The 26,559-nt window shown below is 33.7% G+C and overlaps 1 long non-coding RNA gene across 3 annotated transcripts; it reads left to right on the top strand.

The window, feature by feature from the left end:
• Window positions 1-8,939: 8,939 nt before the first annotated feature.
• On the top strand, window positions 8,940-22,425 carry LOC132741596 (uncharacterized). 3 transcript variants are annotated; one of them, XR_009627298.1, is made up of 5 exons: window positions 8,940-9,105; window positions 15,418-15,505; window positions 17,724-17,814; window positions 19,756-19,855; window positions 21,797-22,425. It is a non-coding gene; the product is annotated as an uncharacterized LOC132741596 (long non-coding RNA). The 3 variants fall into 3 exon arrangements; XR_009627297.1 differs by lacking the exon at window positions 8,940-9,105 and adding an exon at window positions 11,324-11,431 and having other exon boundaries at window positions 15,396-15,505; XR_009627299.1 differs by lacking the exon at window positions 8,940-9,105 and adding an exon at window positions 11,330-11,431.
• The last annotated feature ends 4,134 nt before the right edge of the window (window positions 22,426-26,559 follow it).

The following is a 26,559-nucleotide window of genomic DNA, read 5'->3' on the forward strand; positions in this document are numbered from 1 at the left end:
ATTTAAATGATAATCTTAAGACATTAACAGTGTGTCTGTCTTGCTGAATAATTGCAAACTCCTGATAGTGATATATCCAATTTTATCTGTAAAAATTTAAATATAATTAAAACATTATTTAAGTATATCTTTAAACAAGGAATATAGATTATACATAACAACATCAGAAATGATCAGTACATGTACTAGTAGTATTAACATGACAATGCAATAACACTTGGATCAATACACATTAAATGTATATTATATTATTTAAGTAGAATTGATATATTAAACAAATGATTGACTTCTAGGATGAAGATTCTGAAATCAGATTGGCGGTCATGTCTGTCAGATAGGCGCCTTACTGATCAACTTCTGATATCCACAGAAGGAGAAGCAATAGGGGACTTTGATCCTGATGCAGCTGTGGCCCACTGGGAGTCTTGTGGTACAAGGCAGAGAAGGCCATTCTACAATGACTCTTTCAAGCCAAAGGTACTTTAATATTGAATATGTTGTTTGCTAGCTTAATAAACTCTCCTAAAAGCAAAATTCTCTCTTAGAAATGTAATTGTGATTTTAAATATTAACAGTTCTATTCTAACATTAACAATTTTATCTGGAACTTGTCTCCATTTTTAGCTCACCTGTCACAAAGTGACAGGGTGAGCTTTTGTGATCGCTTTTCGTCCGGCGTCCGTCCGTCGTCCGTCCGTCCGTCGTCCGTCCGTAAACTTTTGCTTTAAATGACATCTCCTCATAAACCACTGAGCCAATTTCATCCAAACTTCACAGGAATGTTCCTTTGGTGGTCACCTTTAAAAATTGTTCAAAGAATTTAATTCCATGCAGAACTCTGGTTGCCATGGCAACCGAAAGAAAAATCTTTAAATATCTTCTTTTAAACAACCCTAAGAGCTAGAGCTTAGATATTTGGCATGAAACATCTTCTAGTGAGTGTCTACCAATTTTGTTCAAATAAAAGCCCTGGGGTCAAAATTGGCCCCGCCCCGGGGGGTCATTGATTTTCCCTATATGCATATAGTAAAAACTTAAAAAATCTTCTTTTAAAGAACCGTAAGAGCTAGAGCTTAGATATTTGGCATGAAACATCTTCTTGTGAATGGCTACCAAGTTTGTTCAAATAAAAGCCCTGGGGTCAAAATTGGCCCCGCCCCAGGGGGTCATTGATTTTCCCAATATGCATACAGTAAAAACTTAAAAAATCTTCTTTTAAAGAACCCAAAGAGCTAGAGCTAAGATATTAAGCATGAAACATCTTCTAGTGAGTGTCTACCAAGTTTGTTCAAATAAAAGCCCTGGGGTCAAAATTGGCCCCGCCCCGGGGGTCATTGATTTTCCCTATATGCATATAGTAAAAACTTAAAAAATCTTCTTTTAAAGAACCATAAGAGCTAGAGCTTAGATATTTAGCATGAAATGTCTTCTAGTGAATGTCTACCAAGTTTGCTCAAATAAAAGCCCTGGGGTCAAAATTGAGCCCGCCCCAGGGGGTCATAGATTTTCCCTATATGCATATAGTAAAAACTTAAAAAATCTTCTTTTAAAGAACTCAAAGAGCTAGAGCTAAGATATTTAGCATGAAACATCTTCTAATGGGTATCTACCAAGTATGTTCAAATAAAAGCCCTGGGGTCAAAACTGGCCCCGCCCGGGGGGGTCATTGATTTTCCTTATATGTGTATATCAAAAACTTAAAAATCTTCTTTGAAAAAACCCAAATAGCTAGAGTTTAGATATTAAGCATGAAACATCTTTAAGTAAATATCTACAAAGTTTGTTCAAATAAAAGCCCGGGGGTCAAAACTGGCCCTGCCCCAGGGGTGTCATTGTTTTTAACTATATGTGTATAGTAAAAACTTTAAAAATCTTCTTTTAAAAAACCCAATGAGCTAGAACTTAGATGTTTAGCATGAAACATCTTCTTATGGGTGTCTAACAAGTCTGTTCAAATAAACAAATAAAAGCCCTTGGATTAAAATTGGCCCGGGGGGGGGGGGGGATATATACAGGTGAGCGACCTCAGGGCCATCATGGCCCTCTTGTTTATGTTAGACATTTAGTGTTTGAATTGTGTTTCAGAATGCTTCAAGTTCATCTCATGTTGATTCAGTGGAGAATCAAATAAATGATGTTGGTGTTAACTACTAACAGCTAGTTGATGACTTGTCCACTTGCGATGTGGATAATGATGATGATGAATTTGAACAAGAGGCCAGCCGGGACATGCATCTTATGCAGAACAAAGCTTATAGACTGTTACTTGATCTCATATAATTTATGTACTTTGATTCTGTCAATAAATTTGAAGAGATCTTTTGCTAATGTTTTCTTACCTTCAGATAAATACACTCAAAATGCATTGAAATAGAATGGGAAACAATTTTTATATGCCCGAAAGGGCATATTATGTTATACCCCCTGGCGTCCGTCTGTCTGTCTGTCCGTCCGTCCGTCCGTCCGTTAGCAATTTGGTTTCCGGAGCATAACTTAAGTTCCATTTGGCCCACAATGTTAAAACTTCATAGGATGATTGTCCATATTGGGTAGAAGACCCCTATTGATTTTGGGGTCAAAAGGTCAAAGGTCAAGGTCACTATTACCTTAAAACTGAAAACAGTTTCCGGAGCATAACTTAAGTTCCATTCGACCCACAATGTTCAAACTTCATAGGATGATTGTCCATATTTGGGCAGAAGACCCCTATTGATTTTGGGGTCACAAGGTCAAAGGTCAAGGTCACTATGACCTTTGATACTGAAAACAGTTTCCGGAGCATAACTTAAGTTCCAATTGGCCCACAATGTTCAAACTTCATAGGATGATTGTCCATATTGGGTAGAAGACCCCTATTGATTTTGGGGTCAAAAGGTCAAAGGTCAAGGTCACTATTACCTTAAAACTGAAAACTGTTTCCGGAGCATAACTTAAGTTCCATTTGACCCACAATGTTTCAAACTTCATAGGATGATTGTCCATATTGGAAGAAGACCCCTATTGATTTTGGGGTCACAAAGTCAAAGGTCAAGGTCACTATGACCTTGATACTGAAAACAGTTTCCGGAGCATAACTTAAGTTCTAATTGGCCCACAATGTTCAAACTTCATAGGATGATTGTCCATATTGGGTAGAAGACCCCTATTGATTTTGGGGTCGAAAGGTCAAAGGTCAAGGTCACTATTACCTTATAACTGAAAACAGTTTCCCAGAGCATAACTTAAGTTCCAATTGACCCACAATGTTCAAACTTCATAGGATGATTGTCCATATTGGGAAGAAGACCCCTATTGATTTTGGGGTCACAGGTCAAAGGTCAAGGTCACTATGACCTTGATACTGAAAACAGTTTCCGGAGCATAACTTAAGTTCCAATTGTCCCACAATGATCAAACTACATAGGATGATTGTCCATATTGGGTAGAAGACACCTATTGATTTTGAGGTCAAAAGGTCAAAGGTCAAGGTCACTATTACCTTATAACTGAAAACAGTTTCCAGAGCATAACTTAAGTTCCATTCGACCCACACTGTTCAAACTTCATAGATGATTGTCCATATTGGGTAGAAGATTCCTATTGATTTTGGGGTCACAAGGTCAAAGGTGAAGGTCACTATTACATTGATACTGAAAAATATGTTTCCACGCATAACTTAAGTTCCATTTGACCCACAATGTTCAAACTTCATAGGATGATTGTCCATATTGGGTAGAAGACCCCTGTTGATTTTGGGGTCACAAGGTCAAAGGTGAAGGTCACTATTACCTTGATACTGAAAAGAGTTGCCGGAGCATATGTTAAGTTCCATATGGCCCACAATGTTCAAACTTCATAGGATGATTGTCCATATTGGGTAGAAGACCCTTATTGATTTTGGGGTCAAAAGGTCAACGGTTAAGGTCATCCTTACTAAAAAAAAAAAATACTTTCGGGCATAAAATGCTCCGCCTAGCGGTGCTCTTGTTTATTTTTTACAATGAGGACTACCTCAATTTGCCAAGGACTACCTGATCCTAAAAGTAGGTAGTCCTTCTGACTACCTCTAAAAAAAGTTAGTGTCTAGCCCTGGACAGATAGTTGTATATATCAGAACAAGTGTGATCCATTGACAGATAGTTGTATATATCAGAACAAGTGTGATCCATTGACAGATAGTTGTATATATCAGAACAAGTGTGATACATTGACAGATAGTTGTATATATCAGAACAAGTGTGATACATTGACAGATAGTTGTATATATCAGAACAAGTGTGATCCATTGACAGATAGTTGTATATATCAGAACAAGTGTGATCCATTGACAGATAGTTGTATATATCAGAACAAGTGTGATACATTGACAGATAGTTATATATATCAGAACAAGTGTGATCCATTGACAGATAGTTGTATATATCAGAACAAGTGTGATCCATTGACAGATAGTTGTATATATCAGAACAAGTGTGATACATTGACAGATAGTTGTATATATCAGAACAAGTGTGATACATTGACAGATAGTTGTATATATCAGAACAAGTGTGATCCATTGACAGATAGTTGTATATATCAGAACAAGTGTGATCCATTGACAGATAGTTATATATATCAGAACAAGTGTGATCCCAGGGCTCTCGTTAGCATTTTGAGACTGGGGCCGGCGTCCATGCAGAGGGGGAATTTTTCATGATTTTCAAATATATTTCATTCAAGGGGATTTTCTTTTTCGGTAAGACTTGAAATTGTGTGACATGTTGGAATGCTTAAAACTGTCCAGAACGTTTTATTTACTTTTTTGGATTTAAATTTTGTCTCCCCCCCCTCGGGGAAAAAATAAAAGTTTTTTGCCCTGTTTTCCCTCCGTCCGTCAGGGCCGTCCGTCCCCTTCTTTTTGGTTTTCCCCGGACCCATAAATAGGGGTTCCTTTTGACCTACACCCCTCAAACTTTTAAAAGGAAATTTTATTTTCTTAATTTAAAATGCATGATCCCATGTTTTTGGGGTCATTAAGGGTCAAAAAGGCAAGGGGCACCCCTTTACCGTTGGTTTAATTTTTTTCGTTTTCCCCCGGAAATTTTAATTAAAATAGGAGTTCCCTTTTGACCTACAAAACCCCAAAATTTTAATTTTGGGGAAAATTGGTCTTTTTGAGGGAGATGATCCCTTTTTGTTTTTTTGGGTCAGTTAAATTCAAAGGGCAAGGGACAAATTTACCCATTTTGGTCCCCAAAATTTTTTCGTTTCCCGGGTTAAAATTTTGAGTTCCCTTTTGACCTACAACCCTCAAACTTCATAGGATGATTGGTCTTATAGAGCTGATGATCCCTATTGTTTTTGGGGTCAGTAGTTCAAAGGTCAAGGTCACAGTGACCGTTGGTCAATTTCTCGTTTCCGGATGATAACTAGAGTTCCTTTTGACCTACAGCCCTCAAACTTCATAGGATGATTGGTCTTATAGAGCAGATGATCCCTATTGTTTTTGGGGTCAGTAGGTCAAAGGTCAAGGTCACAGTGACTGTTGGTCAATTTCTCGTTTCCGGATGATAACTAGAGTTCCTTTTGACCTACAGCCCTCAAACTTCATAGGATGATTGGTCTTATAGAGCTGATGATCCCTATTGTTTTTGGGGTCAGTAGGTCAAAGGTCAAGGTCACACTGACCGTTGGTCAATTTCTCGTTTCCGGATGATAACTAGAGTTCCTTTAGACCTACAGACCTCAAACTTCATAGGATGATTGGTCTTATTGAGCAGATGATCCCTATTGTTTTTGGGGTCAGTAGTTCAAAGGTCAAGGTCACAGTGACCGTTGGTCAATTTCTCGTTTCCGGATGATAACTAGAGTTCCTTTTGACCTACAGCCCTCAAACTTCATAGGATGATTGGTCTTATAGAGCAGATGATCCCTATTGTTTTTGGGGTCAGTAGGTCAAAGGTCAAGGTCACAGTGACCGTTGGTCAATTTCTCTTTTCCGGATAATAACTAGAGTTCCTTTTGACCTACAGCCCTCAAACTTCATAGGATGATTGGTCTTATAGAGCAGATGATCCCTATTGTTTTTGGGGTCAGTAGGTCAAAGGTCAAGGTCACAGTGCAGTGGGGGAGACATGTGCTTTTTTACAAAAGCATCCTCTAGTTTCCAATTGCTGTTCGTGGAATACGTACTAATTTCCGGTTGCCGATCGGCGTTTTCTATGCTCGTTAAATATTAATTTCAAGGGGGATTTTTTTCAATTTTAGGGGGATAAAAACACACTTTGTTGGTGGGGGAATGGGGCCGATATTCAGCCCCAAATTTTACCAAACGAGAGCCCTGGATCCATTGACAGATAGTTGTATATATCAGAACAAGTGTGATCTATTGACAGATAGTTGTATATATCAGAACAAGTGTGATCCATTGACAGATAGTTGTATATATCAGAACAAGTGTGATCCATTGACAGACAGTTGTATATATCAGAACAAGTGTGATCCATTGACAGATAGTTGTATATATCAGAACAAGTGTGATCCATTGACAGATAGTTGTATATATTAGAACAAGTGTGATACATTGATGGATAGTTGTATATATCAGAACAAGTGTGATCCATTGACAGACAGTTGTATATATCAGAACAAGTGTGATCCATTGACAGATAGTTGTATATATCAGAACAAGTGTGATCTATTGACAGATAGTTGTATATATCAGAACAAGTGTGATCCATTGACAGACAGTTGTATATATCAGAACAAGTGTGATCCATTGACAGATAGACTTTGTATATATCAGAACAAGTGTGATCCATTGACAGATAGTTGTATATGTCAGAACAAGTGTGATCCATTGACAGATAGTTGTATATATCAGAACAAGTGTGATCCATTGACAGACAGTTGTATATATCAGAACAAGTGTGATCCATTGACAGATAGTTGTATATATCAGAACAAGTGTGATCCATTGACAGATAGTTGTATATATTAGAACAAGTGTGATACATTGATGGATAGTTGTATATATCAGAACAAGTGTGATCCATTGACAGACAGTTGTATATATCAGAACAAGTGTGATCCATTGACAGATAGTTTGTATATATCAGAACAAGTGTGATCTATTGACAGATAGTTGTATATATCAGAACAAGTGTGATCCATTGACAGATAGACTTTGTATATATCAGAACAAGTGTGATCCATTGACAGATAGACTGTATATATCAGAACAAGTGTGATCCATTGACAGATAGTTGTATATGTCAGAACAAGTGTGATCCATTGACAGATAGTTGTATATATCAGAACAAGTGTGATCCATTGACAGATAGTTGTATATATCAGAACAAGTGTGATCCATTGACAGATAGTTGTATATATCAGAACAAGTGTGATCCATTGACAGTACATGTATGTAAGTAAATGATGCATGATGATGATTATCAAAATAATGAATCTTTAATTTGATTATATCTAGAATATCCTATAATTCCAACTTTTTATTCTGTCTATAGAGGCACAGTACAGAGGCTGCTCAAATTTTCCAGGACACTGCTGGGTGGAAATCATAAGGATATATGAATATTTTAAAGAAAATCATGAGTTAAATAAATTCCTGGACTGTGGAGTGCATAAAAAGCCTTTGTCTGTCCATTAGTCACATTGTCTGTAGATTGACAAAACAGTGGATTAAAAATAGAACTGATAATATTGTACTTGTCAGACCCTTCATCACAGAGTTATGATTGTTCAAGTCAGATTGTTAAAGACAGAAATATGCTGATATAAGCTTTGTTGATTGCCATTAATTATATCATCAAAACTTAAGATTTTGCATGCAAGTGACTACAGTTCATTCAAAGACAGCAACTATGTTTGAAAGTCACTAAGAGTTGATTACATCATTTAGCAATGTGCGCTCATTCCACTTAGCCTATTATGTATAAATAATGTTAAGTAGAAATCAGCTAAAATTGCCATAGTTGATCTTAAATCTTGCCATAATTGCGTTGAAATACCCTAGAATATTTTTACTATATATATATAGTAAACATAGGTATTAATGAAATGGTAAAACTCTTATATAGGTAAGTTGAATAGCTTTGAAACTAAAGTGATTTTAACTGTTTTTTAGCTTCAACTATAACGGAGAACAAAATTATATATGGAGAGCTGTCCTACTTTCGCCCGGCGTCCGCGCCCAGATTTCAGATTAAAGTTTCGGTTGCAAGTTTTTAAAAATATTTTTTCACTATAAACTTTTTTCATTTCCTTAAGGTATCAACTCCATACTTCAAAATATACGTTCCTTATCATCAACCACATCTTACTGTGATAAGGTACAAAATAGTACTCTAGCACCAATATTCTTACCAATTTATCTCCCCTTGAACTTAGAATTTTCCTTTAAAAATATTATTTTTACTGCAACATAATTATTTCTTTAAGGGATCAACTTCATACTTCAAATATATGTTCCTTATCATTAAGCACATGTAACATGGCAAGGCTCATAACTCTGACATCAATATTGCAAGAATTATCTCCCCATGAACTTTTTTTTACTTGAAAAATGTTATTTTTCTATAACTTCTTTAGTTTTAACGGTATCTACCTCAAACTTCAATTGCATATTCCTTATAATCAATTACATCTTATGTGATAAGGATCATAACATTTCAAGCAATATTTTCAGATTTATCTCCACTTTTACTTTGGATTTTTTTTAAAGAAATATTATAACTTCTTTACTTTTTAAGGTATCTATTTTTAACTTCAAATATATATTTCTTATCATCACACACATGTTGTGTGACAAGGTTCATAACTCTATTTCCATAATTTTTCCCCCTTGAACTTGGAATTTATGTTAACAAATGTTATTTTTTTACTAAAACTTAATACATAATTATACATAATTGATTTTTTCATAGTTTTGTCTTCCTTACTGCGTCCAGTATTTTATTAGTTGAGCTTCGCTGTCTCCTGTGACAGCTCTTGTTATAATATAATGTTATCTATTTGTTGGACAGGCTCAGATTTGCCCCTGCTGGATGAAGATAATGCTATATGAGGTATGGGCATCAGTTTGTAGATTATCTTGGTAGAGGACTGGCAGATAATTGAAGCCAGGTATGCTATGTATATATGCAAATTGCATCATACTTAAATTTAGTCTTTACAAATTATTTCATTACAAATGATGACCTTTGAAAGTGAGACATGGAAAGAATAGCATCTGCTAAATTTTTGTTTTGACTCATTGCTAGAGCAAACAAGCATTTTGATTATGACCTATGCACAAACAGGGCCTTCCCCAGAAATAAATTTAAGCGCAACTAAGAGGGGGTGGGTGCGGGAGGGGGGATTCCGATAAAGATACCAGATTACATTTTGAAATTACATTTTCCAGTCTCTCGATTATAGAAAAAACTTGACATGCACATTTTTTTATATTGAAGCATCTTTTGCAGCATATAACATACATGTTGGTTAAAGAACATGATGAGTGTTGATGCTTTGTATGCTCACATTGACTTAGTTAGTTTACATTGCTAACATAGATCTAGGCTAGCCTGTACATCATTGCATTATGATCAAAGTCCTTACAGTTAGATGCTCAATTTATTATTTCTATGATTTCTAGATCTTTACAGTTATACCACTCTGTGTATAATAATGCAACAATGGTGCAAAAGTAAAGTTGAAATATATACTATAAAATATATTGTATGTTTCCTTACCATGTTGCCTCATCCACATACTTTCACAATTTGGCTTTACATTTGCTCATTTTCTGCTTTACTTTCACATTCCTGCATGACAGGAAAATTGTTTATTGTGTACTAGATAGTTCCAATTTACAAGAAGGGCAAGTCCCTGTGATAAACTATTACGAAAAGGGTTACACATCATTTGGCATGGAAATGATTTCGATTTTTTTTTATTGACTAGGTAAGACTTGCGTCATCTGGCAACCAGGAAGTACCTTCAGAGTTTTTTTTTACCATCAGATCAAACGAGGCCACCAGTTTTTCCCCCTTTTATTACCTAGGATGTGTCTTAGGAGGTATTGGTGATTTCTATTTATATTGTGTTAAGATAAATTTGGAAAATAAATTGAAAGTCCATGTGCAACTACTTGTATGATACTGTAATATATGCCAGGGTCACAAAACTCTATCCTCAAATTGACGCAACAGTTATAAACTTTAGGGTGAGATAACAAAGTTGAAAAGGATTAAAAATGAATTAAACAATTTAAAAATGTATGAATCTTCACATGGTGCGTATGAATTAACATGATATGATTGAATTTACTATGTTAATAACCACATTTTTATCATGTTTAAAACTTTATAAACATAAAAGGGCTACATTTTTAACCAGATTTTCAATGAAAACCGGGTAATTGTAATGCCGAAGTTGGCGGGCAGGCGGGAGGGCGTCAACTTATAGTTTCCGCTCAATAGCTTTAGTTTTCTTTGGCCTTTTGACACCAAACTTGGTGTATGGATAGCTTATAATTATCAAGAGGCAGATTGGGATTGCTACCTAGGTGTCTATGATTAAAGTCAAAGTTACCGTACTAAAAATAGAAATTCAGTTTCCGCTCAATAACTAGAGTTTGCTTTGGCCTATTGACACCAAACTTGGTGTGAAGGTAGCTTATATCAAGATGTAGTGTGGGATTGCTACCCAGGTGTCAGTTGTTTAGGTCAATGTCACTGGTTCTAAAAATAGAAATTCAGTTTCCGCTCAATAACTTGAGTTTGCTTTGGCAAATTGACACCAAACTTGATGAATGGGTAGCTTATATCAAGAGGCAGCTTTGGATTTCTACCCAGGTGTCTGCGATCAAAGTTAATGTATTCAGTTTTCATGTAATAACTTGAGTTTGCTTTGACATTTTGACACTAAACTTGATGTGTGGCAGCTTAAGATTGCCACTAAGATATCTGGGAGCAAAGTCAAGGTCATTTGCTTACAATAGAATTTACAGCTTCTACATCAGTGCTTTATTGATTGCTGTCCCATCAAAAGTCTTGGTCGTTGAAAACCTGGTTTTCGTCGCATTGCGGCGCTTCTTGTATAACAATGATTATGTCCTATTTCAGGAAATTGTTTTAAGCAACTTTCTTACATTCAGTAGATTTATAGGCCATTGTTGTTTTATGACAATATGTTTGTTTCTTTGTATGTCAGAAAAATGCATAAACGCTCAGTTAACAACAATTTGTGAATAAATAATTATTGAATGAATATTTTGAAATTTTTATTGCACATCAAGAAACAAAAATGCTACCATTTGACAGTAGAAATGTCTGAAATGATATGATCTTAAATCATAAAATGTGTATTTGTTTCAGATATTACGTAGGTCTCCGTATTTACTCACAGGACACATGGAAATAAGTGATGGGAGAGCAGGGGAAACAACTGGTACATCGGACAAGTGGTAAGTCACACTCAATCTGCTCTTTCTTGCTGTTTAACTAGACACTATTTCTGAATTTTATACATCCGTTTAATAAATGGGACATAATATAGGAACGCCTGGCGGGTATGGGGATGGAGTGCGGGTGGCATCCACTTTTGTCTGGAGCATATCTCTTCACAAATAGGGAGACTTTAATGAAACTTCATTTAAATGTTTACCACTATAAGAACCCATGTCACACACATGAACCAATTCTCTAGGTCAAGGTCACACTTAGAGGTCATTGGAAAATGCTTGTCCGCAAAAAACTTCTGCATGCATTTAGGGATTCAATATAACTTGGCATAAATTTTTACCATTATGAGGCATAGTGTCGCACCAAAAATTCTTGTCCCTGCGGCCATATCAAGGTCACACATAGAGGTCAGAGTTCAGATAAAAATATGATGATGTGTATTTGGACCATTTTGACATCTTTTATTGAGGGATTGTTACACAAATAGTCATTATCATGCCTACAGCTGTGATACATGTACTTTAAGTCAATTTATGGAAGGTCAAGGTCACTTAAGATGATAAAATTTCCAGATTCTGTCTGGAGCATATCTCTAACTTACTTTATAAAAATGTTCACCACCAGGAGTCGACTTGCTTCAATACATGATCAAGGTCACTAGGTCAAAGATCAAGACCACACTTAGAGCTAATTTAAAAACACTTGTGTGGAGAAAACTTTTAGTTTCATAGGGAGTTTTTTAACATAACTTGGCACAAATGTGCACCATTGTAAGGTGTAGTGTTGCGCAAAAAAAAAGTCAAGTCCCTAAAATAAAGTTCACACATAGAGGTCAAAGGTCACATTTTGATTTTTTAACTCGACTATTCGATAAGGATAAGTAGAGCTATTGTAGTCAATTGAGCGTCGGCGTCTGCGTAACCACTTATGTTAAAGTTTTTGTAATACTTCAAATATTTTCAAAGTCCATTGACATATGGCTTTGAAACTTTGCACACTTGTTCACCATCATTACCCCAACCTGTAGACAGGAGGAGGAAACTGTATCAAGTATTTTGACAGAATTATGCCCCTTTTTCGACTTAAAATTTACGTGAAAGTTTTTGTAATACCTCAAATATTTTCAAAGTCCATTTACATATGGCTTTGAAACTTTGCACACTTGTTCACCATCATGACCCCAACCTGTAGACAGAAGGAGGTAACTGTATCAATAATTTTGACAAAAAAAATGCCCTTTTATCATCTTAGAATTTACGTGAAAGTTTTTGTAATACCTCAAATATTTTCAAAGTCCATTGATATATGGCTTTGAAGCTTTGCACACTTATTCATCATCATGACCCCAATCTGTAGACAGGAGGAGGTAACTGTATCAATCATTTTGGCAAAATAATGCCCTTTTTTCCACTTAAAATTTACGTTAGTTTGCAAACCACCTCAGATAATTTCATTCTATTGACATATGGCTTTGAAAGAAGTTGAAATTTTATACTCATCATTGAGAGCATAATAGGACTCTCTTCAAGGCCTATAACTGTAACATGGATTTAAAGAAAAAATTATTGCCCTTTTGTTAACTTAGAATATTTTACATTATCAAGGCTTTTTTTACTATCAAGCACTAAGAAAAGTCGAGCGTTGCTGTCCTACCGACAGCTCTTGTTTGAAAAAAAAACCTAAACAAATCTACATGCATTGAGTGATTTTAATATTATGATTTGGCACAGATTTTTATCATTGTGAGGCTGAGTGTTGTGGAAAAAATTCTGGTCCCTGCAATCAAGTTCAAGGTCACACATAATACATATGAGATAAAATTTCAGATGAAAATACAAATTATTTATAGGGACCAACTTGCTTGCCACTCTTCTTATTGCCCACATTTGTGACAGGCATATTAAGTGACAATGTTCGTACCCATGGTGCATTTAATATTACTATGCATGGGTAAAAGTTGTCAGGATTTTTTGAAGATCAGAGTTTTATTACTCTTTAAAATTTTCGTTATAAAATTGGTGAAACAATGAAGATTTTTTTCATATTCTTAGCTTCTGTCAATGTATTCTTTATAAGTGAATATTCTTACATCACAAAATGTTTTTGAATGTAAGAAAACAGACTTTTTGCATGCGGAAATATTTGCGAAAGTATTATTTCCAGAACTCTGGTAATATTAGTAAATGTTCTGTTCGACAATACATTATGAACCTTTTTCATTATTATTTCTTTGTATGAAATATTAAATGAACATTAAATCATGTTATATGTTTGCTTGTATATAACAAGATGTTATTTTTAACATGATATATTTACAGAGTAATCTGTGCACCGGTGTAATGGTAAAATAATGAATCAAAATGGCCATCGAGGACTTTACTAAAGTTAATGTTACTTTTACAGGCTCGTTTAATTTCGAATTATTTTTTGATTACAAAATCGCATATACAGTTGACTCTCGGTAACTCGAAATCCAAGGGACTAGGTATTTTACTTCGAGAGAAACGGAATTCGAGTAACGTGGAACTACCGCCATTACGTTGACTTCGTACATGTATATACATGTACCTGATTGAATGTGCAAAGAAGTAGGTTTCTTATTGTTGTTAGCGGCAATGCTGCAATATTTAACCATTGAAATGACGGTAAATCACTTTCAACTACAAATTATAAATGAACAAAAATATATCATTCAAAATTTAATACATGTATATTAATAGTGAAACATAAACACATAATTATATTTGATTTAATTGATCATCGGACGAAAACGAAATTAGCAACTATCGTGAACCGGAAGTACAAATTAATGTATGCAATATGACGGAACATTAATTATACAAATATCATTTACGTTGATAATACACATCAATACCTAGGCTGTTAGTTGACTAGGCTGTTATTTGACTAACACCCGTCAGAATGGCACGAGTAAACTTTTTTAAAGAAATGTAATTAAATTTTAATTTAGTTATCTAACTGTTAAAACCAATTAAGTCGTGAAACGGATTAAAGACACTTTTACGACGTGTTAATAATACATGATGACCGGCAATTAAAAATTACTATGAAACATGTAAATCACGAGTGACAACATCTCATCTTGATGTGGCCGATCTTTGATCAGTCGGCTGTTCGACACTTTCGACTAATTGAGATGAAAATATGTGGACTTTAATTGACGGGACCAAATTTTCTTTTCGACTAAACAGGAGTCTCGGTAAGTCAAAATTTGACCTAAGCGGAGTTAAAATACAAAGATAAAGAAGGAAATTTGACGGGACTTTAGAAATTATTCGACTTTAAGGCGGAATTTTGAGTAAAGCGATTTTGACTTATTGAGAGTCAACTGTATTTCCATGTTGCAAAATAATACAGTATACATGAAATTAAGGATGGGCAGCTCAAGATTCCAAGTGGATAAATTTACATTACAAATTTAGAACTAGAATGGATAATTGCATTTCCTGTCTCACAACATATTTGTCCATTATTGCATATGTCACTCCATTTACTCCTTTATTAAAAATAATTTTTGGAAGGGAGATATCCCTCGGGTACAACAGAAACAAAAGTTAAAAATTGCAGATTTGAATGTATTACAGGTAAATCTATCCATGGGAGATAATAGAAAGTTAAACATCTCTCATGTCCCAAGCACACTGTCAATGATATTAGAAATATATATAAAATCTGAAATAAAAATGTATATTGTTCAATCTTTACAATTTTCATGATGTATCATCGCTATACAATGTAGTATGTACTTTTCTGAACCTCTTGATATTGGGAAAAATTATCACTAAAATTGCTAATTTGGGAAGCAAAAAAGAAGTTTAAGTTCAGATTTTTGGAAAAACTGCATGATTTTAAGAAAATTCCAATTGGGAAGAGGCCTTTTATTGGAGTCTGTTAAACAAGCATGACCACTGTTGATGTATTGTTTTTTGTTTATCTACCTTTCAGTCAATTTACTTTAACTATAAAGGTTGACTAATACATGTATATAGAAGCGACATGGGCAGACAACCATGCTGTGAGAGTAGCTGCCTGTGCTTGTATTGCAGAATTTGGAGGTAAATATCACTCTCTGATTTAATCTCTTCATATCACTTGACTTATACCAGTTTAGGCTCAAATCCTGACTGAATGTACGTTATATCAAGTGGCCGTCTCATGGCCAACTCATGCCTGAAATAATTGCACAATTGGGCACTTGAGGAATTCTTCCAGCAGTAAAGCTGTGTCTTAAAACACAATGTCGGGTAGACAGTATCCATTTTGCATAACATGAAAAATAATAACATTATTTCTAAATAAAAAAAGTTCTGGTATTCGTTAGAATTGTGTGTGTGTGTGTCGGAAACAACTGTTAGTGTTTGTAGAAAAAATGATTTCATGTTATAACGGTAGATGGACCTATTGCAGTGAGTACTATTCAGCCAATATCCCTGTTTCTCGTATTCTCGGGGTTTCTTGTATTCTCGTGGAATAATTAAAACGGGTGGAAGCGACGCTCGCGACTTCCGTCGATATCCGAAAACATGTCTATTTAGCAGAGCATTTTCATCTCAATTAAAAAAAATAAAAGAAATGCAACAAAAACAGATAAAAAACCAAAATAACTGTGGAAATCATAGTAAAATCCAGAGAATAAATATTAAATTTATCAATTTCCTCCCAAAAATCATCAATTTTCTAGATTTTTCCATGTTGCAGAAACCTGCAGCGGGTCTCTGACGCAAGACGCATCAAATGACGGTCTCACACTACTATTCATACAATACAGCTCAAAATATTTGTTCCACGAATAGATAATATAAAAAAGATATGAACTCCAATTAAAAACCAATAATGAAACATTGTTTGTCCTAAACACATTTCATTTTTGACAACTGCAATGGAAAACAGTAGTAATTATTGTTTAATGCTCATATAACTAATAATTTAAGTAACTAATAAATAAACGTAAACTTAATATTTATTAGAGAGAATATGTAAATAACAACACTAAATTGAGTTCAAACTATTTTTGGAACAATCAGAATCATTTGGTACCAAAGACTGGCGTCAATATGATCCTAAAAGTTTGATATGGCCTGCCAAGCTGTTATCAAAACACAATAAAATTACAGATATAGGCCATCTAACACTTAATTAGGTGTGGCACTAATGATTTGAACTGGTATGTAGAATAAAATCATCACATAGCGACCAGCCTTAACAACCAATCAAATTCCACGAGAATACGAGAAAGCACCTGCTTCACATAGAGGGTGAAGGTCAGTATATACAAGCAGAAATATCTTTAGTTTTGCTTACAGTTACGATCTTTCTTTCTTTATATTTTGTTTATAAGGTATTTCTCTGTGTATCAGGCTAAAAATACTGTAACAAAATGTTTTTTTAAATATTATGCAACCAAGTTTAGTCCTTAACCCCCCGAGAATACGAGAAAACAGGATACATAAAAAGGAAGGTGAAACAGCAATGACTGCAAAATTAGTGTGGGCCATTTTGAAAAATGAGGCCAAACACAATTTTTAGCTCGACTATTCGATAAGAATAAGTAGAGCTATTGCAGTTACCCGAGCGTCGGCGTCGGCGTAACCACTTATGTTAAAGTTTTTGTAATAGTTCAAATATTTTCAAAGTCCATTGACATATGGCTTTGAAACTTTGCACCCTTGTTCACCATCATGACCCCAATCTGTAGACAGGAGGAGGTAACTCTATCAAGCATTTTGACAGAATTATGCCCCTTTTTCGACTTAGAATTTACGTTAAAGTTTTTGTAATAGTTCAAATATTTTCCAAGTCCATTGACATATGGCTTTATCTGTCTTAGACCTTATTAAGGAATTGACAGAATCTGAAGATAGGGTATGGTTATAAACGAAATATTTCGTGTGACTGAGTACTCCGTCGTAAAAATGAAAAAAGTATTTGAGTACTGAAATCAGTACTTGTTGTCATCTATAGTTAGAAGTAACATCCACTGTTAAGTGATAACAATTTGAGTGACAGAGTTTAATTGGATCACAAGTTCACAGTGTGAACATAGTAATATTTTGCCAGTCAGTTTATCTGTGCAATCTGACCAATTATAACCTGCTCGACATATATGAAGGTCTGTTCTGGTAATAAATAATTTAATGTGGTGAAATTGCTACTTAAATTAACTCCAAACATATGATAACAAATATCATTGTTACATTATAATTGTTTTTCAAATAAACTTATGTTGAAAAGTTATGTTGAAAAATTTACCTACATATATATTTGTATTTATAGGTGAACAAAGATGTTGTGGACATGTATATTCCAAGGTTGTTAGAGGCTCTTCTAATTCGTTTTAGTGATGACAGCTGGACAGTTAGAGATGGTAAAATGTCTAAAACATACCTAAGTTATGAATAATCAGAGTCCTTGCAAAGAATTTTCCTGTGGGTATTTGCATGAACTTGACACTTATTTTAGGGTAATAATTGCATATAATTTCCTAGACCAATAAGTCTTGCAGGACATTTTTAGCTCGACTATTGAAGAATATGAGAGCTATTGTAGTCGCGTCGGCGTCAGCGTCCTCGTCGGCGTCTGCGTTGGTTAAAGTTTTTTGTAAAGTCAAATATCTCAATTATTGCTTGAGATATTCAATTGTAACTTACAATACTTATTTATAGTAACAAGGTACATCAGATTGACAAGTTGGATAACTCTGCCTACAATATTGACAGAATTATACCCCTTTTTAACTTAGAAATTTTGGTTAAAGTTTTTTGTAAAGTCAAATATCTCAATTATTTCTTAAGATATTCAATTGAAACTTACAATACTTATTTATAGTAACAAGGTACATCAGATTGACAAGTTGGATAACTCTGCCTACAATATTGACAGAATTATGCCCCTTTTGAACTTAGAAATTTTGGTTAAAGTTTTTTTGTAAAATCAAATATCTCAATTATTGCTTGAGATATTCAATTGAAATTTAAAATACTTTTTTATAGTAACAATGTACATCAGTTTGCAAAATTGCATAACTCTGCCTGCAATATTTGCAGAACTATTTGCCCCTTAAATTTGAAACTTAGAAAATTTTGGTTAAAGGTTAAAGGTCTTCAAAGATATTTACTTGAAACTTTACACATGTACTTAGGGTCATAATTTGAGGGTCATAATTGTATGTCACTGACCAAGTTCCATAACTATCCTGCATTAAGGCTGATTCATATCCCCTTTTCTACTTAGTCTCTTGGTTAATGTTTACATGCAAGTTTTACATATCTCAATAACTATTCAAGATATTTATTTAAAACTTCACATATGCATTTAGGGTCATAATTGTAGGTCACTGACAAAGATCTATAATTCTATCTTGCATTTAGGCTGATTTTCCTCCCATTTTTCAACTTAGAAATTCATGGTAAAGTTCTGCTTGTAAGCTGTTATCTCTATAATTACTGAGGGTTTGTGCCTTTTTTGGGACAATTATATGCATTCATAATAATAAAGCAGTGATTTACTTGATAAAACATCTTAATTACAAGCCTTTGTACCTTTTCTGTCAATTTTATGTATTCATAGGTAATTAGTATTATTATACTCAATAAAACACCCTTGTGACATTACCTTCAGAATAGTCAAGCCAATACTGTATAATTAGACTGTCTCTAAGCCCTATAACATGAATTTATAAAAAAAAATTAGCCCTTTTGTGAACTTAGAAAATTTAACATTATCAAAGCTCTAAATTTTACGTTATCAAGGCTCTTTTACTATCAAGCACTTAGAATAGTCGAGCGTGCTGTCCTACCGACAGCTCTTTTTTCTCACAGAATTATACCTCTCCTAAAACTCTATTGGTTTTGTCATGACACGGCTCAAATTATTTTATTCTGGTTTTTACTTGTTCATTTATCTTAGTAATGAAGCTACACAAATCTTATATTCTTTTTATCACATATCCAAAATAAGAAATGTTAACAGTGAAAAGAAAACACTTTCATTTTTAAAGTGTAACACTGACATTTCTTGCATCTTTTTTAGCTATGATTGTATAACGCAAATGATAACACATTAAAATATATACACGGCCTGTGCATTACCATATTTACAGAATCGCAAAAGCAGCACAGCTATGTGATAAATATAATAATGCACTGTTTATTGTTCAAATGCTTTGTAATTAATCACAAAGGTTTTCCGGCCTTTGTGATTGTATTCCTGCGTATTTGAACTCTACGCTGCATTTTTATGCAACAATACAATCATAATTGATATTTTCTAAATATAAAATCCAACATAGATCAACTGTATTTTTCAGGTCATCTATACCAGCATTGTATCCACTATTTTTCAACAATCTACAAGATAATATACCATCAGTGCGGCAGGGGCGGCCCTTGCTCTCCCAAGTGTATATGGTATATACAGTTTTTATTCATTCCAAACCTAATACTAGTAGCTTAATTATTATAACTTAAGATCTTTGATGAAGTATTTTATGCTTAGAACTTTTAAATGCTATCAGCAAAATATTGTAACCAATTTATCCACTACAACTACATGAAATGGCTGAAATTTAGAAGAGGCCTCTGTGGTCAAACAGTTGCGGTCACTAACTTTGAATCATCTTACTGCAATGGTTCAAATCCGAACAAGACCTTATAGCCCTTTCATGTTGGAAAGCTATTTAGCTACTGTAGCTTAAGTTGGGTCAGTGGTTGCACACAAGTGCCCAGCTTGATCTGAAAGAATGCCCAGACGTTTTATTTATCACTTGAGCAATATCATGGTCATACATGACCAAGACTTTTATTCATAAAAACAATAAAATTATTGTAGAATAACAGTTTTATTGATATTGAAATTTGTTGTTACAATTTAAATTTAGCCTGCTTTATGAGAACATACCATTTAATCACATTTTTTGAAATTTTAAAGCAGAAATAGAAAAAATTGGGCCAGTGGAATCTAACAGACTATGGTAGTACATGTTTATTACTGTGGTATTGCCGACTATTTTATTAGGTCAAGTTTTGAAATTTTGTATTTTATTAGGTCAAGTTTTGAAATTTTGTATTTTATTAGGTCAAGTTTTGGGGAATTTCAGTGAAACTTCACAGGATTGTTTGTTACCAAGCTTAGTTGTGCATACTCTCTTTATTTTTCTGCTTGATTTTTATGCCCCCGCCATGTAATGGCCGGGGCATATAGTGTTACCCTATTCCGTCATTCTGTCATTCCGTCATCATCAGTTTCCGTTCATTATCTTAGTAACGGTTGCACACATTCAACTCAAATGTGACATATGGATATGTCATGAAAAAATACAGGTCAAGTTTGAATTTGGTTATGATACGATGATTTTTGGCAGAGTTATGCCCCTTTTACTTTAAAATTATATGAAATTTTCAGTTTCCGTTCATTATCTCCCCAGCGGTACAACACATTCAACTCAAACTTGACATATGGATATGTCATAAGAAAATACAGGTCAAGTTCGAATTTGGTCATGGTTCGATGATTTTTGGCAGAGTTATGCCCCTTTCACTTTGAAAATAATATGAAATTTTCAGTTTCTGTTCATTATCTACCTAACAGTGTTACATATTCAACTCAAATTTGACATATGGTTATGTCAAAGGAATGGGCAGGTCAAGTTGGAATTTGGTCATGGTTGATGATTTTTTGGCAGAGTTATGTCCCTTTCACTTTGAAAATAATATAGATACATCTTAGGAATAAGCAGTTTAAGTTTGAATTTGGTCGTGGTTCAATGATTTTGGACAAACTTATCTTTCTTGAATGTTGGAAAAATTTTGAACTTTCAGTTTCAGCTCTCATACTTTTGTGGAAATGTATGTAGCCATTATTTTGGCTACAAATATGAAATATGCTATTTTCAAACGGTTAAGACTGAATAATTTCAGTGCCTTGAACATTGTATGAAAATGGTTTGTGTTAACATTAAAACGTTTTAAGGGCTTTGAACTTAAAATGAAAAAAATAATTTGTGCAAACAAATTTGGAACTAAATATAATAACATCTGAAATTTTGGCTGCATGCGGGGGCATCCGTGGCATGATGACACATTTCTAGTTTTTGTACAGTTGTGGCCCCCTAATGGTCAATTTTCAAGTAAAATAAACTTATCCGCGCTTTTCTCACCAAAACCGCTGGGTGGATTTCAGTGAAACTTTGCAGGATTGTTTGTCACCATGCCTAGTTGTGCATAGTTTGATTTTCTACTTTAATTTTTTAACACAATTGTCACAACTTCCTTTTGTAGGCATGGGTCACTTTTCATTGACAGCTCTTGTTTCCTACATTTCTTTTAATTTCATTGCTTTTAATCTTTTAGATCAAATAAATGTTCTAAGATCTGATCTGAAGAAGTTTGCAGAGGTTTTTTATGCTGTGCCCCATGAGGAGCAAGAAATAGTCTCTATAGTTTCCAGTGCCATAGATGAATTCTAGGAACAAAGACAGTTTGGCGAGCCATTTACCGATCTCCACCCTTCAGAAGCATTTTATACACATGAAGAGATTGGCTCAGATTTGATAAGTAACAGTAGACGTGTGTTCAAGAAACTAATATTTGACTTATCTGGGAAATTATTAGAAACATTTATAAACAGAAGAATATGATTAAAAAAAAACAAAGGTGCTTCCCCTCTGACTACTATAGATGTGCTAAAACCCGTGGTTCAGGTAGCAGTTATTGATGAATTAGGTTTAAATGTGGCCAAAAAATCGTCCGAAAAGACTAAAAGGTGGTATTTGTAAAAAGATTGGATCTTGTTGATTCACATTTTTAGCTCAGCTGTCACAAAGTGACATGGTGAGCTTTTGTGATCACTTTTTGTCTGGTGTCCGTAAACTTTTACTTTGAACAACATCTCCTCATAAACCACTTAGCCAATTTCATCTAAACTTCAGGAATGTTTCTTTGGTAGTGAACTTTAAAAATTGTTCAAAGAATTTAATTCCATGCAGGGGGGGGGGGGGGGGGGGGCGTCATAGATTTTCCTTATTTGTATATAGTAAAAACTTAAAAAAATCTTCTTTTATAAAACCAAAATAGCAAGAGCTTCGATATTAAACATTTTCTAATGGGTGTCTAACCATGTTTGATCAATAACAAAATACAGGTGAGCGATCTAATGGCCATCATGGCCCTCTTGTTTTCTGATTTTACTGTATTATTTGTTTTTTTGGAAGCAGTTGTTTTGTTTTTTGTTTAGTCATATACTCTAAGGTTTGTTAGTGAAATGCTCTTTTTGTAGTTATGCCAGCATGTATATATATATATATATATATATTACTTTTTTATTTATTTTGTATGTGTAGTCAAAGTATTGAAAAACAACTATGAGAACCTGCCAAGTGACCTTTTGACCTTTTGTCAATATACCTATACATCATCAACTCTTATTAATGTTAGACTTCACAATGAGTTCTGCATGTCTAGAGTGACCTCTTCGTCTTATATTTTTATACACAAAGCAAATGAAAATAGTGCCTGATGTCTTTTATTTAAAAAAAGAAAATTTTGTTATTCCCCCATTTTTTGAAAAAAAAAGAAACACTTTACTGTTCTTTGATAACTGATGCATGATGATCTACACATCTCTATTACAAACAAGAAGAGGGTTTTGCCTCTATAACAAAAGTAATGCCATAAGTACCTTGATACTAGAATGATCTTACCATAATGTATTTCATAGATCAGTCAGAACTGTACATTTTGTTTTATTTCATATGGTATTTTTAAAGAAGTATATGACGTAAAAGTTAAATGTTTTTATTTTTATACTATGCATTTTCTTGAATAAATATGTCACAGGGTGAGAAAAATGTGCAGGCTGACCGGGACTCGAACCCGGGACCTTCGGAACACCGTTCTGCGGCTCTACTGACTGAGCTATCTGGCCGCTTACACATCTTCTCCCCGAAATAGTGAACAGTTCTGAACCGTGACAAATACATGCAACGTTATGATATAAAAACTTAAAACGTGAATTTAGTGTGTACTAGGGTAAGTGTACTTGTGAATGATTGTTTTATACATATACTTGTATATTTGTAGTTGTAATAGTGAAAGATAATGAAGGAGGAAACTAAATTATAATTTATTATATGTAGCAGTTAGACTTGTGCTAAATGTACAAACAAGCAAACTGAAAGATTTTTTTCTTTTAAATTGTAAAGAAAATAAAGAAAAATAAATGCTAACAACGATGTCAAGGCTTGATTATTTTTGCTGACTTGAGCACTTAGTTTTGAGAGGTAAGCTTTTGTCATTGCAATGCGTCTGTCTTTTGTTGTTATTAGCAATTTATTTATGCATCTCCTAAAAGTTTGATTTGTGATAACTTGTGTAACATAAATTATTCACAGATGTTATTCATACTTGGACAAAAGAACACACAAGACAAAACCGACAGTTTTCAGTTATTCTGATATGACCTAGGCCTTTAATTGACCTTGCTTGTCGAGGTTTAGATAATCAAACATTTAAGAATTTAAGACAATACCTTTCCAAAGGTTTCATCATTTGTATTTATTCTGTTTCTTAGCATATCGATGCAGATTTACAGTTTATATTTTAAGATTAGTGGTTGTCAGCTGATATAACTAGTCACTAGGCCATATCAAAATTTTAAATATGCTAATAATAAAATAAATTGAATAAATACTTTTAATGCATCAAATTTATTAAATAAGAATGCATGACTTCTTTTCTGAAGTTATAGGCCTATTATAGTTACTTCCATTCAAGTCTTGTGAAAACTTTCAGCAGTTTGGATGTATGATAATCTTAGTTTTAAAGTGATGATATACAACTTTTATCTGTTAAAGGAACTCCATTGAGGTTTATAAGCCTAACGCATAACATTTTATTTTTTCACATAGATAAACATGAGCACTTTAAACAGAAATATAAATAAAATATAACTAAGAAATAAACAAGAAATACATTGAAAATAGTTTGTGCTATTCTCAGTAAGATTTGAGTGAAAAGCGTTTAAATTAATTTTGGGTCATTTTTCGCTATTATAATAATTATTTTGGAAAAACAGAGCGAGCTAATGATCTAAAATAAGTTATTAGTATAGATCTTCATCAAATGGAGTAATAATCTAAAAAAACAAAACTTTCCAGTCCCGTCATGTCAAAAAACCTCAGTGGAGTCCCTTTAAGAATGTTTGACAACATTGAGCTACATAAAACTGATTACTGACATTAGTATCAAAACTTTGGGGGAATAAATGAAATTAATCATTGACATGTCTACACTTTATGTACAACTTGTAAATTACCGTGTATAAATAATAAGCCTGAATCAATTATAAATATGTCTCGGAAATAAGCAACAATTTAATTTAAGTCAGTTTGGTTAGTTCATTTAGTGATTTAAACGGACTCTAAACCTGTCCGAGATATATTACAAAGTCAGCCACATCATTGCATTATCTTGTAATCATTAGAAATATTCTTTATGTTTAGAACACTTTGTATATTAAAGCTGCACGCCTCCAGATGAGCAAAAATATTTCGATAAAATCAAACCTGAGAAAAATGTACTAAGATTTTAGGAAATGTATAAAGATTCAAAATTCTAGAATAATTTACATGTTAATAGCAATTAATGACCGATTTTTCAATATTTATAACTAAATTTCTACTGCGATACTAATGCAGTAAGGTATATTTTTGCATAATTTGACCTCTTTATAGCAATTTAAATGGGTTGTAAGTGCCACTGATAATGTGTAAATTGCATTCTTTTGGTTCACTTAACAATATTATACTGTTAAATACATTTTCAAATTTTCATGAAAATTAGCTTGAATCTGGAGGCGTTCTGCTTTAAGCATATATATTTTTATTTTGAGCAGAACATATATGTTAATATCAAGTTATAAAGGGGAATAACTCGTGATGGCATAAAATGGATTCACTCTAGCCATTTACAGAGGAAAAACTCATTCCAAATATATAAATAAATTTATATAAATATCTCGTTCTTTCTTGGGGATAGTATACTGTTTCCAGGATATTACGACAGAAACACTTTTATCTATTGTAAAAATTGTTTGGTACTTTCACTATTAGGTCTGAGATTGTTAGGTTTGGTTCTTGTATATAGGTGCTTTCCATCTGTCCGTCCGAATTTTGTTTAGCGCTAGTTCTCTGCAATTACTGGCTGTAATTCAACGAAACTTTATGAGAAACATCAAAACTAAGAGGAGATGGGCATATCGTCGCCTTGTTCCGGTCAGACCCTTCAATACAAAGTTATGGCCCTTGATTAGTTATATGGACCTTGATTAGTTATGGAGTATGCATATATAGCAATAATTGTTTCCATCCTACTTCTCTATTTTATAATGCGGCTAGGTTTTGTTATAACTAGAAGTGTCAAGTGGCCAGCATTTGATTTGTGTATCTAAGTAATTTTGTGATTTTTTTTTTTTTAGACAACATCAATCAAAAGGTTTCTATCCTTGTCACTCTGGTTCATATATTGTACCTTCATAATAAAGCCACCTTAATTATTGCTTTACAACAATTTGCATCTGTACAATACGACCACTCGAACTTGTTTAGATTGAGAATCAATCATGTGTGTACTATGTATTCCTGGACTAAACCAGTACTGGTGCTACATAATGAGTATTTCCCCAATGGGACACAACATCCAGGATAATTGTGTACAGCTACATACCCCAAGTTTACCTTTCAACGAAATTGATTTACGTGCATTTGTATATATGATAACTAAAACATCAATGTTGTTTCATAATTTTATTTTTATTAAATATATGAACTATGATATAATCTACATGTATAGAACATTAATTTATAAAAAGTAAGATTTCTGTAAACATATCATACTTGTAATCAGTACTGACAGTATTATTATTATAATATATATAACAAAATGTACTTTTTCATATTTATCTCCCTTTACTTAATAATATGTAAAACAATAAAACAGTAATATCGTAATTCTAACATTTTCTAAAACTTGTAAAAAGGTCAAATCTGTTGTAAATATCAGATTGATGAAAATAAGAAATAAAATGATAGCATTTCTGATGTATAATTGGTCTTTAA

This window comes from Ruditapes philippinarum, unplaced genomic scaffold, assembly GCF_026571515.1.
Source record: "Ruditapes philippinarum isolate M1 unplaced genomic scaffold, ASM2657151v2 ctg9117_1_1_1_1, whole genome shotgun sequence".
Taxonomy (NCBI): Eukaryota; Metazoa; Mollusca; class Bivalvia; order Venerida; family Veneridae; genus Ruditapes; species Ruditapes philippinarum.